Source organism: Xyrauchen texanus, chromosome 8, assembly GCF_025860055.1.
Source record: "Xyrauchen texanus isolate HMW12.3.18 chromosome 8, RBS_HiC_50CHRs, whole genome shotgun sequence".
Classification (NCBI taxonomy): Eukaryota; Metazoa; Chordata; class Actinopteri; order Cypriniformes; family Catostomidae; genus Xyrauchen; species Xyrauchen texanus.
In genome coordinates, this window is record NC_068283.1 from 24,606,641 (window position 1) to 24,621,678 (window position 15,038).

General features: G+C 38.2%; 1 protein-coding gene across 6 annotated transcripts in view; it reads left to right on the forward strand.

The window, feature by feature from the left end:
• rarab (retinoic acid receptor, alpha b) overlaps positions 1-15,038 on the forward strand; it is a 210,618-nt gene that overhangs the window by 63,750 nt on the left and 131,830 nt on the right. For 5 of the 6 annotated variants that reach the window (XM_052131689.1, XM_052131695.1, XM_052131688.1 and 2 more), the window contains exon 2: positions 3,968-4,051. The gene's annotated coding sequence lies outside the window, so the exon portion shown is untranslated. The remainder of the gene's footprint in view (positions 1-3,967; positions 4,052-15,038) is intronic. The other variant, XM_052131690.1, reaches the window with a different exon arrangement.

Sequence of the window (15,038 nt, forward strand, 5' to 3'; positions counted from 1 at the left end):
CTGCTCGGCCTGGACACCTCCCTCTGCAACTGGATCCTGGACTTCCTGACTGGGAGGCCTCAGTCAGTCCGGATCGGGAACAGCATCTCCACCACCACCACACTGAGCACAGGGGCCCCCCAGGGCTGTGTGCTCAGTCCACTGCTGTTCACTCTGCTGACTCACGACTGTGCAGCAATGTACAGCTCGAATCACATCGTCAAGTTCGCCGATGACACGACCGTGGTGGGTCTCATCAGCAAGAACGACGAGTCAGCATACAGAGAGGAGGTGCAGCGGCTAACAGACTGGTCAACAACTAGTCCCTGAATGTCGACAAAACAAAAGAGATTGTTGTTGACTTTAGGAGAGCACAAAGTGACCGCTCTCCGCTGAACATCGACGGCTCCTCTGTGGAGATAGTCAAGAGCACCAAATTCCTTGGTGTTCACCTGGCGGAGAACCTCTCTGGACCCCACACACCCCTCACACAAACTCTTCACCCTCCTCCCGTCTGGCAAGAGGTACCGAAGCATTCAGGCCCTCACGGCCAGACTGTGTAACAGCTTCTTCCCCCAAGCCATCAGACTCCTCAATGCTCAGAGACTGGTTTGATACACACGTGTCCTGAGTTGCACTTTAATTACTGTCACTTTATAACTGTCTGCTACCTCAATAACTGCTATGTGCTTAGAACACTATCTCATAGTATGTTATGTTTACGTTTTTAGAAACTGTCATCTTTTGCACTACTGTGTACTGGTCGGCGCTGCACTGTCTCTCACTGTGCATATTGTCCTGTTCATTGTTATGAATTCATTGTATTGTCCCGTACTTTTTGCACACATTTGCACGTGGACTTTATATAGGTATTATGTAGGTATTTTATTTAGTCTGTGTAGTCTCATGTGGTTCTGTGTTTGTCCTATGTTGTTTTTATGTAGCACCAGGGTCCTGGAGAAACGTTGTCTCGTTTCGCTGTGTACTGTACTAACTGTATATGGTTGAAACAACAATAAAAACCACTTGACTTGACAATTAAAGCTAATTCCATCCAGTAGAAATTGTGAGTGGATACAACAAAACGTTGTATTAAAATTTTTATGGTGGAAAACCTATTAAGACTGGAGTGATGTAATTCTCATGGTATATTTTGATAAATAATCTCATCCCTGTTTCTAAAATATTTTGCTTCAAAGCTGTACCTAAATACATGTGATATTATTTCATTAAGCCATGAGAATAATATCACTTTGATTGAACTATGCCTTTAATTGAATCGGTTGTTTAGAACAGTTCATGTAAATGAATCAGTTGAAATAAACAGTTCACTTATAATTAATCATTGTAGCGAGTTAGTTCATTTGTACATTTCATGTGAATGAACTAGTTCACATAAATGATTCACTATTTCACTTGAGCCCCACGCAGCCTTGAAGCCCAGTTTATGACTGTATTTTGAATCAAATCAATTTATTGTCACTCAACCAATATTATTTTGACTCACTTATATAAAATAAGGAATATTTATAGTATGAGGTGCATATTTAATATAAATGTATATTCAATTTAGTCATCTAATTGTTTAATGCCACTATATATTAATTTATCTTACTGTCAGTTGATATTATTTAAATTAATAAATAATAATACACAATATCATCTGATTGTTATATATTTAAAAATCTTCTAAATAGCTTAAATTTAGTTACTAATAGCTACTTTTTGTTACTAACTTAGAGTAGCTAAGTACTTTTTTTTTTTTTCTTATTTAAAGAGTAGCTTGACTGTAGTTAACTATTTTCATTTATTTATAGCTTGTAGCTTGGGGAACCATAGTTTCGAAGGGGCTTCCCCAACACTGTTAGTTGGTTGCGGGTGGGGAAGAGACATTCTCGTTCTAGAGAGTGTTTGATTGGACATAAATCTGTTTAGTGCAAGATGAGTCATCAATATTTTTTGCTTGTTTTCCCAGAAGAGGAAAACTGTCATTTTTAAATGTGTAAATCTGCTAAAAGCTAATTTCTTTCAACTTTTATGAGTACCGAAGCATTTTGATGGCTTCAAGGCCAAAAGACATGGACTAAAAGCCTCAAAACTACAATTGTATTCAAGAGTGATAATGTAAACTCCACATATCTTGTCGCCAACCAATTGCTTCATTGCTGATCATGGTTTTGAATGTCAGTGTGTATGCCCTTTCTATTAAAAAATGGGAATATGTAATTATCTCAGACTGCTAAATCTAGTTATTCTAATCAAATTTGTATGTGAGTTTAGAAGAAACAAATTAGCTGATAGTAATTTGCATGATTAAATGATCTGGCTCATGTCAATTTATCCATAGCATTTGTTAAGTGACTTGTAAAAAAACAAACAACTTTACTTGTAAACAAACATACGCACCTGTATAGAATTAGAACTACAAAAAAAAAAAAACTGCAAATACATCCAAATTCCTGTGAGGAGAGTGTACAGTACCATTATACATTTCTATACTGGCTTCAGTGAAGGCAGTGGGCGTTTGCCGGAGTAAGAGAGTAAATCTTTCATAACATTTACTTTAGTAAAGATGGAGTCTAAAGACATCACCGCAGCTAAAATAAACCCACCAACCCAATCACTCACTCACCCTGAGAGCACACTTAGTGCTGTGATGCTGTCAGCCACAAACACACACACACACACACACACACATTTAGTGTTTCCATGTTTTATGGGGACTTTCCATAGACATAATGGTTTTTATACTGTACAAACTTTATATTCTATCCCCTAAACCTAACCCTACCCCTAAACCTAACCCTCACAGAAAACTTTCTGCATTTTTACATTTTCAAAAAACATAATTTAGTATGATTTATAAGCTGTTTTCCTCATGGGGACCGACAAAATGTCCCCACAAGGTCAAAAATTTTGGGTTTTACTATCCTTATGGGGACATTTGGTCCCCACAAAGTGATAAATACACGCTCACACACACAAACACACACACACACAAACACACACACACACTCTCTCTACTGTACCTCTCCTTCACTGTCAAATTTTCTTACAAAGCATTTAAACACATAAGCATAAGCACATGACGGGTGAGGAAATGTCAGAGAAAGAAAATTAATGCTCTTCCTTCTCTGGTACATATATATTATGTACAGGAAGGCCCATGAAGAGTTTGACCTCTAAAATAAGCTTTTACTAATATAGCAATCAAGACCTTCAAACTGTCTGAAAAGCAGGACTCTTTCTTGTTACATACTTAAGGTTGAAGCCTTGATATAAGGTGGCAAAAGGTTCTTTTAAGTGTCTTCAGTGAAATATTCTTTGACATGAGCAAGTACCTTTGAAGTCCATTCATAAAATATTTAATAATGCATTTGATGTTTTACAAGTGGGCCATAGGTTAACACACCGGTATCTCATGGTTTACATACATTTGTTAGCTTTGTTTTTAAATACTGACATCATAATGCTTGTCACTTTCATATGTCATAGGCTAGTTCCCTTTCCACTCTAAGTCTCTTCTTAAAGAATAAAAAATATGAAATATATACACATATCATTTTGAGTTTGTGTGGATGACTGCTGTGATGGGGCAGAGACTTGTTTGCTTGTGTGGGCACAAAGTCAGTGTTTTTCAACCTTTTATTTTCTAATGTATCCCCTCAGATACATCAGTAAGGCCTGATGTACATCTTCATCTACTTCAAACCAGAAATATGTTCCTTTGAATTCATATTGTACTGCATATCATTTAACATTGTCATTTAGATGATTAAAATGGCCATTATTGCAATGATTAACTAAATAGATCCATCCATCCATCGAAATAGTATTAGTTTAATCTTTTGACAGCCCTAATCTTTTATTTTAAAGTCGTAATTTCTTTTTTATAGGTGTAACATCAAAATCACAGGTTCTTGCACCCCTGGATGGGAATCACTGCTCTAACTAAACCTCTAAATCTTTACCCCTTTTTCTCTTTCAGAAGTCAGTAAAGGTGTTTCTTTGAGATGATATGCTGTTCCACTGACTGCCAGAAGAGATTTGTGACAGAAAAATCTGAGGAGAGGTACAGTAACTACCCAGTTATAAAAACCTGTTTTATTCAGCCCTTACTTAAATGATATTACAGCAATAGAAATAGAGAATAAATATAAAATAGAGTATATATAAAAAAAGAAACACAGAAAATGTATGCTTGCCATATTTTATTTTCTTGTAGCTTCTAATCAGATTGTAGCATCTTAAAGAGTTTTTAGAATGCCAACCAGGAAATTAGATATTTCCCTTCTCCAAAATCCAACACAATAAATCATGTCACTCAAGAGTTACACAGAAAAAGCTTATGTTTGCACAGATGCAGAGCACTTAAATGGATACAAGTTTTCTTACAAACAAAATGAGTTAACCGAGGGTTAACTCATTTATTTCATGAGTTAACCATATATTTCAGTATGGAGAACATGTCCATACCAAAGTAAAAAACTTATGAACAATACCTACCAGTGCTTCTAGTGATTACAGTTGTGACTTATTGTAATATGCTGTATGTATTGTATGTTTCTTTTCATTCATAAAAATAATTTATTTGATCTCCCTTTATATATTACATTTAACTGTCAGGGGGGATGTCATGTGAGTATACAACAACCGTGCAGAATAACTTTTTAGTTTACATTTTAGAGCCTCAAGATCATTTGCATTTAATCAACTTGCATTAATAAGAGCTGTGCGTGAAGCAGGATTTTTAATAACATTTCCAGTGTATTGTTTTTATTTTTTAATCTGCATACGAAAAGTAATGAACAGATACACACTTAATATAAATACTCCTTTTAACAGGACTAAATAAGCTGTAGCAAGTAATTTCTCTGTGTAGGTGAAAACCTCTGCATAGCTTGATTTGATTGGACATTTTTTAAATGTCCTCACTTCAGTTCATCTGAGGCCCCTTTTTTGCAATTTATTTATGTTTAAACTAATTTTAACTGAACCAGATCCACAATTACTTTCTTTACTCAGTGCTTTAACTGTTTTATTTACCCTTTTATATACTGTTTTATGTTTCCAAGAAGGATTTGCAGGAGCATTGTACTCCAAGTTCTTTCAGTACATATGCTTTTCACAAGGCATTTCATTAGCTCTAGATAACTGCAAACAAAACAGTTTCACATAAGAAAGAAGCATAATGACCTCACTAGCTAATAAAAAACATATCAAATTATTTATTGTCTCTTTTGCTCTTTAGCATGTAGTTTACATCCTTGATAATCACCGAAGAAAACATGTGCTTTCTCCTCTACAAGCTGTTCCTCTGTGGATTCGTGGGGGGAACTTGGTGAGCGTGCATCACCCACAAACACTTCAATGATATCTTTTCAAACTTCCTTCTCGTTCCCACTGGGACTCTCGTCCTCGCTTTGAAGTAGCTGCACTTGAAAAAGACATCTCATGCACACTGAGAGCTGTTATAAAAAATAGAAATGTGAGAGAAGATTGGTGTTGGCTGCTTGAGTTAGAGGGATTTGTGGGAAGAACGTTGTTGCTGTCATTGCTCCAATTTAGAAAATGCTGTCTGTTACAAGAAAAAATATCTAAGCGATAAAAATAAAACTGCTCACTGTCCATGCGACTCACTGTCTTGTCTTCTCCAGCCCACTCAAAATACAGAGTGCTATGATCCTCCCTCCTCATTCAGTTGCAAAACATTGCTCTGTTGTCAGTGTGTGTGCTTTCATGCATACAATCTTACAAACAAGTGCATCACTTCTAGTGGATGGTCAAGTAATTTTTTTAAATCAATATCTACAGAAGGAGGAGGTTTCCCCTTGATTGTTTTAGAAATGATACTGTTGCCACCCCCCTTTGTGTGGCGCCCCTAAGCATTGCATACATTGCATATATAGTTTTAGCATCTCTGGAAGCAGTCCATAAATATTTTAATATACACTGTTCCTAAAGTATAGCCACAAGACATAAATAATATCTGTGTTAACATGATCTTAGTGTGATAAAAGTGCATACTTAATTTCTCTGAGGAAACTTACAACTTCATTGTCATGACACCAGTAAACCATGTAATCTAGTAAACATCTTAACATTGTGAAATCCTTGATTTTATCACAGTTTTATCATACTAAGATGTTAACACGTACAATGTTACATTTTACTTTTGAAAGTGTTTATTTTGATGACTGGCCCCATTCACTTCCATTGGTAGTGCCTTACTATAACTGTGATTATTATTTTTATTTTTTTAAATAAACAAGGGATGAGTAAAATAATTTTTTTTTGGTAATCAACATTATGCCAGAAATGCTATCTATTTGAGCTTAACTTGTATTGAACCCAAAACATGATGTGCACATGATATTTACTTAAAATCTGTGAGAACATTTTAAAATATGCATTATTCGTTGACAAGGCCATTAGTAGATTTTGGAACTGAAACGTCATGGTTACTGTTGTAACCTCCGTTCCCCTTCTGTCACTCACTTGACGTTGTGTCGAATGAAGTGACACAAGGGGTCTTCCTGGGACGCCAAACGTACCTCTGAAGCTCAGAAAAGGCCAATGTCAAGTTGGCAGACAGACTTTGCATGCCCCGCCCCGGACATACGGGTATAAAGGGAAGCGGGGCAGCGAGTGCCAGTTAGGATTTTGGGGACTCTACAAGCTCGTGACCAGGGGGACCATAACGTGGGAAATACATCACAGGGAGTTTGCCTGAAAAGGTAACTAAGCCCGTGGAGCCCGACCTCAGTACAGAGCACCTGTGACTCGTAGTGGTTCTGGCCGTGAATTGCTCTGCTGAATTCGCCGGCCAGAAGGCTAGGGAGGAGAACATATATAAATAGATATGCAAAGCACATACCGGACACAGCAACGAGAAGGCTGGGTCTGCCTCCTGGGCAGCTTGCTTGCAGGCTCACGACCTGGTCCCTGAAGGGGGTCGTAGGAACCTTGGGCACATAGCCCGGTCGTGGCCTCAGGATAACGTGAGAATGTGCCGGACCGAAATCCAGGAAAGTGTCGCTGACAGAGAACGCATGCAGGTCCCCAACCCTCTTGATGGAGGCTAACGTGATCAGGTGGGCCGTCTTCAGGGAGAGGGCCTTGAGCTCAACTGAATCAAGTGGCTCGAAGGGGGGTCTCTGAAGGCCCTAGAGGACCACAGAGAGATCCCAGGAGGGGAACAGGCTAGGCCGGGGAGGGTTCAGTCTCCGGGCACCTTTCAAGAACCTGATAATCAAGTCGTGCTTACCTAGGGACTTGCCATCTACTGCGTCGTGGTGGGCTGCGATAGCAGCTACATACACCTTCAAGGTGGAGGGGGACAGCCTCCCCTCCAGCCTCTCCTGCAGGAATGAAAGCACTGACTGAACTGCGCACCTCTGTGGGTCTTCGGCTCGAGAAGAATACCAATTTGCGAACAAGCGCCACTTTAGGGCTTAAAGTGGCCTGGTGGAGGGAGCTCTGGCTTGGTTGATCGTGTCTACGACTGCAAGTGGTAGATCCACTAGATCATCCGCATCCCGTCCAGGCATGCAAAGCAGCTTATATGACCGTAAGAATTGGAGAGAAATCAACCGCATCCAGGAACTGAGGCGGAAAGACATCTTTAAAAAGACGTGTCCTGAAAAGGACGTTCAACGCCTGCTGTGTATTGTTCTTTTATGAGTGGGAACTCAAACTCTTTTAGAGGAAATAAACACTTTTTAGGAGGCAAAACACTCTTTCAGGCAATGAAAGTGCTGTCGAAGGGCCCAGCTGGAAATGCGCCGTAGATCCAACAGCAGTTCTTATCGCCAGTAGAGGTGAGTGGAACAGTGGTGAACTCAGCTTGCTGTTGCACAACTGTTCGGCTCTGAAGAAAAATTCTGACTGGCACTCACTGCCCGCTTCCCTTTATACCCATATGTCTGGGGCGGGGCATGCAAATTCTGTCTGTCAACTTGACATTGGCCTTTTCTCAGGTTCAGAGGTACGTTTGGAGTCCCAGGAAGACCCCTTGTGTCACTTCATTCGACACAAAGTAAAGTGAGTGACAGAAGCGGAACTAGGCAGAATGACTACTATTAATTGCCTAATTGTGCATAGTGATTGGTTAATGTGAAACAAATCGGCCTGGACAATATATCGGTCAGTCACAAACCTCTTCTCCCTCTATAGCTGAGTATACGTTGAGCATACTCTGTTTGTAAATATAATATTGCGTGCTTGCTTTGCTCAATTGCTGCTGGGTTATTTTAATCAGGCTATTTTAGTTTTGATGTTCATTTGATGTTAATTGAAGCCAGGGGTAATGGCATGCAAGAAATGCTGGCAGGCACACTTTTTCTACTTTGCTCCTACAATCAAAAAGCGGGTTGCAGCTTTCTGCTGTTTTCAGTATCACATAAGAACGATCTTTCTATCACACACAGAAGATTTGAGCTGGAATAATATGATGCTACAGGCTTTCATAATGAAGGATTATATAATCGAGGCTTGTTTTGGCAACTAACTGCTGGCTGACATAAATTTAGGATGCTCTTTCGTTGATGTTTAGGGATTGTTTAATGTATTCAGTTTGGAAACTGAATTTATGGTAAGTAAAAGTTGATACTAAATGTTTTTGCGGTTGACATTCATTGGAGTCATGATTCTTGATCAGGCTTCAATAAAACAACTTAGTCTCTTAGAATGAACATTACTATAACTGCATTTTTGCAAATTGAGTTTTACGTGCTACATTCAACGATTCGTCACAGTTTTCTGGTGAACTCTAGAGGCGCTACAACAACTGTGCGTTTTATTCACTTTCACATAAATCATGAGTACAGTCGCTGATTATGACTTTATGATGAATAGCTCAAAAGTATTTGGACACATCTTGAGCTCAATCAGCAGCATTTGTGGCATAATGTTGATTACCACAAAAATTAATTCCGACTCGTCCCTCCTTTTCTTTACAAAAAAAGCAAAAAATGGAGGTCACAGTGAGGCACTTTCAGTATAATGGAAGTGAATGTGACCAATTTTTGTTGGGTTTAAAAGCATAATTGTGCAGCTTATAATTTTATAAAATCACTTAACCCAGAAAGACCCCTTGTGTCACTTCATTCGACACAACGTCGAGTGAGTGACAGAAGGGGAACTAGGCAGAATTACTACTTTTAATTGCCAAATTGTGCATAGTGATTGATTAATGTGAAAAAAATGGCCTGGCCAATATATCGGTCAGTCATAAACCTCTTCTTTGTTGGGTTTAAAAGCAGAATTGTGAAGCTTATAATTTTATAAAATCACTTAAATTAATTCTTCTGTTAAATCTGTGTATTTTTTGAGCTGTAAAGTTGTTTAGATTATTCGTTTTAGGATGATAGGTTTTGTTGACATTACACCGTCATTGTAATGAAGATGTGAAATTGGCTTTACACAGAAAAGACTAGTAAGTGATTTTGTCACTAAAATCATATTTACATGCATATTGTTTACGTCTTAATGCTAAACTTAGTATTAGTACTAGAGTATTTTTTAACATAAAAATGTTCATTTGCTTTTAGATGAGACTTTTTAATTCAGTATTTCTAAATTTGTATCTAATGCAATGATATTCAGACAGTCTAAATAGGTTTTGGGGGTACTGTATGCAAGCAAGATTTCATTGTTTACTTACAATTGTATTTCTATGTTTCCTGTATTGCTAATGTGATTTGTGTAAACCGTGCATTGTAATGATAGTATTAAAATATTTCCTCAGCATGTGATTGCAAATGACTCTCAAAACATGAACGGTTAAGTCTTATAACGAAGCCATTTACTTCACACGCAAACAAAAACGCATTTACATACAGAGTGTTTCAGGGTCATGTAATAAGTACCTTGCCTTTATTCCCTCAAACATTGTCAACAAGCCCACTGTGTTTCCAGTCTAAAAATCTCAAAGACGTGAAAGGGTTAAGAATTGTAGACTTGGTTTATGGGGAGGCATGCTGTTTGCTTCAAAACCAGTGGAGGGGGTTTGGTTATTGCCGGTAATAGCATCATTAGGGGGAGAAGTGTTCCAAACCATATTAAAGCCTTATAGCTGTATCAGTTATATGAAATGATATGCCTTTGTTATGCCAGACTCAGCCCACCGTGTCATCTACCTAACCCAGAGATATGGCTTTCATTGCTACTGGGCTCCGCTGTCATGATGGATGATGTTGTTTCTTGTGCCAATGGAGGCGTATCTCTCCTGTCGGCACTTGTTTTTAATTTGCTTTCCAGTGTTAATCAGAATGATTGTATTGACTTGGTTATTTAGTCTATTCTCATTTCAAAGGAATAGTTCTCCCAAAAATTACAATTCTGCCATCATTTACTCACCCTCATGTTGATTTAAACTGTATGACCTTTTTTTTTGTGGAACACAAAATTCCTTTTTTTTTTTCATAATGTTCTTGCATTGGGGTTATTTAGCTTCAAAAAGGACGAAAAGCACCATAAAGATTCCATAAACAAAGTCCATATGAATTTATAAACTTATAAGCTGTTTAATGACTTGCAAAGACTTAGAATATAGCGTGCAAGTCAAATCGATAACTTTATGATGGTGCAGTTTTGCCCTTTTTGGAGATTGACCGCAAAGTTACTTTTGAGGCAAGACAGTCCACTCAGTGGCCATCTTGGGAATGCTCCCAGACAGTTATTTCCTATGGAAATAAGCGGCATACAAGTGCAGCTCCTATCTGCTTGAATGGGGAAAGAGAGAAATTTCGGTTGGTCAAGATAACGATCAAAAAACATATTTCAGTAAAATTTGACAACAATAGTATGGTAAATTGTATAGTAAAGTATAGTAAATTAGCTCAGATAATAAAAAATAAATAAAAAGTTTTAAAACAATTGCTTCGTCTCAGTCTACACAGTCTCTTACATAAATCTATATACAATCTATAAAAAAATATAATATAAATATAAATTCAATATCAAATATACAAAATTATATTTTATTTAAAATCTATAAAAAAAATGTGTTGATCAAATGAGTTCAGTTTAATTTAAAAAATTTACTATTTTATCCAATATTTGTATGTGCTATTGATTTTATGAGAGTACTGCATTGTTAGCTGAGCAACATGCTCAGCAGTCTCTGGTCACAATTTACATACACTCACCTAAAGGATTATTAGGAACACCATACTAATACTGTGTTTGACCCTCTTTCGCCTTCAGAACTGCCTTAATTCTACGTGGCATTGATTCAACAAGGTGCTGAAAGCATTCTTTTTAAATGTTGGCCCATATTGATAGGATAGCATCTTGCAGTTGATGGAGATTTGTGGGATGCACATCCAGGGCACGAAGCTCCCGTTCCACCACATCCCAAAGAAGCTCTACTGGGTTGAGATCTGGTGACTGTGGGGGCCATTTTAGTACAGTGAACTCATTGTCATGTTCAAGAAACCAATTTGAAATGATTCGAGCTTTGTGACATGGGGCATTATCCTGCTGGAAGTAGCCATCAGAGGATGGGTACATGGTGGCCATAAAGGGATGGACATGGTCAGAAACAATGCTCAGGTAGACCGTGGCATTTAATATAATTTCTCACAATGCAGTGTCATCTCAAAAACAGACAGAGAAAAGGAAGAAATTTCACTCTGGCTTTTAGAACATTTCAGTATGATGATGTACTGCTCACGGTAAGATCTGTTTCCTGTGTAATTTCGAGATAAGGTGACACTTCTACCTTCAGTGCAGAAACTCGGCCTTGAAGTCTGTGCCCTTTAGTGAGGATTTGTTGAGAGTGTGAGAAGATATTCCTCCTCTCTCTCTCTCTCTCTCTCTCTCTCTCTCTCTCTCTCTCTCTCTCTCTCTCTCTTTCTCTCGCTCCACAGTGGAAGGAGTTGAAGAGAGGAGGAGGGTGGTAAGGTATGCATGAGGGGGAAAGAATTTCTCTCTCTTCAGTTGGGGTCATGTGAGCCGCTTGACGGATAAGCCTCTGTGCGGTGGACAGAAAGCACTAGAGGCGCAGTGCTGATTAAAACTCAGACTGCTATCTATCATCTGCCCCCCACCCTGGCCCCTTCCACCCTCCTCCAGCGCTGTCTTCCTCATATTTTTCTCTTGTGTGGGCGCCACGTAACAGATGTGTTTCCCAGAATCCAATATCGTTTGGTGGGGTAAAAACCATTTGCATGTGCCCAACACCACCTGCAGAAGACAAGTAGCACTCTATGGCATGCATCTTTCTCTCTTTCTCTTTCTTTTTAACCTTCTCTCTCTGTCTTCACCCAATATCAGCCATACTCTCATTTCTCTCAGCCAGCCAGTCAGTCAGCCCACTTTCTCTCTGTTTTTATCTTTTCATGGTGGCTTTTCTTTTGCAGAGAGTCCTGATGGCATTTTGTCTGACAGATTCTTGTTCTTCTTTTCTCTCTCTCTCTCTCTCTCTCTCTCTCTCTCATCTCTCACTCATTCTTGTTGAGGATTCAGCATTTAAAGGAGCTTTTATTTTTTGTATGATAAACAATGTTTACATTGCCAAAGAATAAAGTGAAGTGTGTGATTTTTCTGCTAAAGGGATAGTTTATCCAAAAATTCTGCCTTCAATTACTCACCTTTATGTTGTTTTACACCTAAATTACTAGAGTAATCATTGTGTAGTTTGATAAAATACGCTTGTGAATTGTGTTTAAAAATAAGTAATTAAATAATAATTGTATTAGAAACCCAGTGAGCAAGCCGAAGGCGACTGTGGCAAGGAACAGATGTCGGTTAATGGAGAAAAATAACGTTGGGAGAAACCAGACTCACTGTGGGGTCAGTTCCCCTATGGCTAACATCATGAATATTATTCCAATATTACTTAATTATGTATTGTGCAAGTCATGGTTTAAAATTATTAAACTGTGTGTTAAGGGTTAGTGTTTAAACAAAGATTTTGTATGAACTGTAAGATTAAAGACTAATGTCTTTGAAGTCCATCCTGGATTTATTGCAGAAGTTCACATAGATGCAATTGTCCTTGTTAATTGCTGATGAATGGTTTTGTTGGCAATTAATTGATAGTCTGTGTATTCCATTATAAGAGTGTAGTCCATCATTAGACCGAGGTGATGCAGGCTGAATAATTTCGGTGAGGTCTATCCTAAGTCCAAGTTTCAGGCAATGGCATATGAAGTATCCCATGTCTTATAGTTGGAGTTGGCATCAGTTCATCCTCTGAAGTCCATCATAATAGACTGAAGTGATGTTTGGCTGGCACCGGCTGCATTTAGTTATCATCACACAGCGACACGTAGCAGTGGAGTCCAAAACAAAGCAGGAATGGAGCTGGATCCAGCCGGTTCTGGTAACCTCAGGATAGGAGTCTGGGACAGGGATACAAATTGAATAATATTTGAATAAAAGCCATTCAATATATTGCAGAGTAATAGATCATGTTCAATGTTTCTGACTTCTAGTTCCGGCAGACCTAACTAAAGCAACCTAACTGTGAGTTGAAGGATAAATTAAGTATAAGCCTGGCTAAAAAGATGAGTCTTTAGTCTAGACTTAAACTCAGTGAGTGTGTCTGCATCTCGAACAATGTTAGGGAGACTCTTCCATAGTTTAGGAGCAAAATATGAAAAGTCACTACCTCCTTTTTGGATTTTGAAATACTATGAACTATTAGGCCAGAATTTTGTGATCGTAATTAACATGATGGATATAGCATGGTAGAAGGTCACTTAAGTACTGCAGAATTAGACCATTCGAAGCTTTGTTCGTAGTTCGTAGAATTTGAAAATGAATACGAAATTTAACATGTAGCCAAACTAACAACGATAAAATGGGGCTAATATGATTGTATTTCTTGGTTCTCGTCAGCACTCTGGCTGCTGCATTTGAACCAATTGAAGTTTATTTATTGATCATGCTGGACATCCCCCCAGTAATGTATTACAATAATCTAGTCTTGATTAATTCATTTTTCAGCATCAGCAACAGACGGCACGTGTCGTAATTTAGCAGTATTTCTTAGGTGGAAGTATGCTGCTCTACACACAATGGTAATTTGATTTTCAAAGGACAGATTGGTATCAAATATAACACCTGAGTTCTTCGCTGTTGAAGACGATGTAACAGTACATCCATCGAGAGTCAAATGATATTTTAGCGGCTTGTTTTTAGAGGTTTATGGTCTAATAATTAGTACCTCTGTTTTGTCGGAACTGAGTAGAAGGAAATTTCTGGCCATCCAATCTTTGATATAATTAATACAATCTGCTCATGTCGAAGGCAGTACTAAGATCTAAAACCACTAGAAGATCACAGCTGCGATCAGATGATAAGAGCAAGTCATTTGTAACGCTGATAAGTGCAGTTTTTGTACTGTGATGGGGCCTAAATCCTGACTGAAATTGTTCATATACACTATTTCTCTGTAGAATTTAACATAGTTGGAAGGACACTACATTTCTTGTATTTTCAACATAAACAGGTAATTTCAAATCTGTCTATAATTAGCCAGTTCTCCAGGATCAAGTTGTGGCTTCTTAATAAGCGGTTTGATAACTGCCATTTTAAAGTTTCTTGGGACATGTCCTAATGATAGCGAGGAGTTAATATAATTAAGAAGAGGTTCTGAGATTACAGGGAATACCTCTTTTAAGAGCTTAGTTGGTATTGTATCTAACATACATGTTGTGGCTTTTGATGTCTGCCAAATGAATAAATGATGTTTCGATAGGTCACGAAGAGCTAACAAAACTTATGAAAGCGAAGGATTGAAGTTGCACGTGAGGAAAATTATACTGTCTTCACAGGTACTGTGACAGACGATTGCATATTATATTTCAATTCTATCAGTAAACATATTCATGAAGTCATTACTATTGTGCTGCGATGGAATATCTTGTTCAGTTGAGGCTTTATTACTAACCAATTTAGCCACAGTACTGAATAAACACCTAGGATTGTTGCGGTCATTTTCTATGAGTTTGCTAAAATATGCTGACTTGACAGCTTTTAATGCCTGTCTGTAGCGTCAGACACTATCCTTCCATGCACCGCGAAATACCTTTAATTTTGTATTCTTC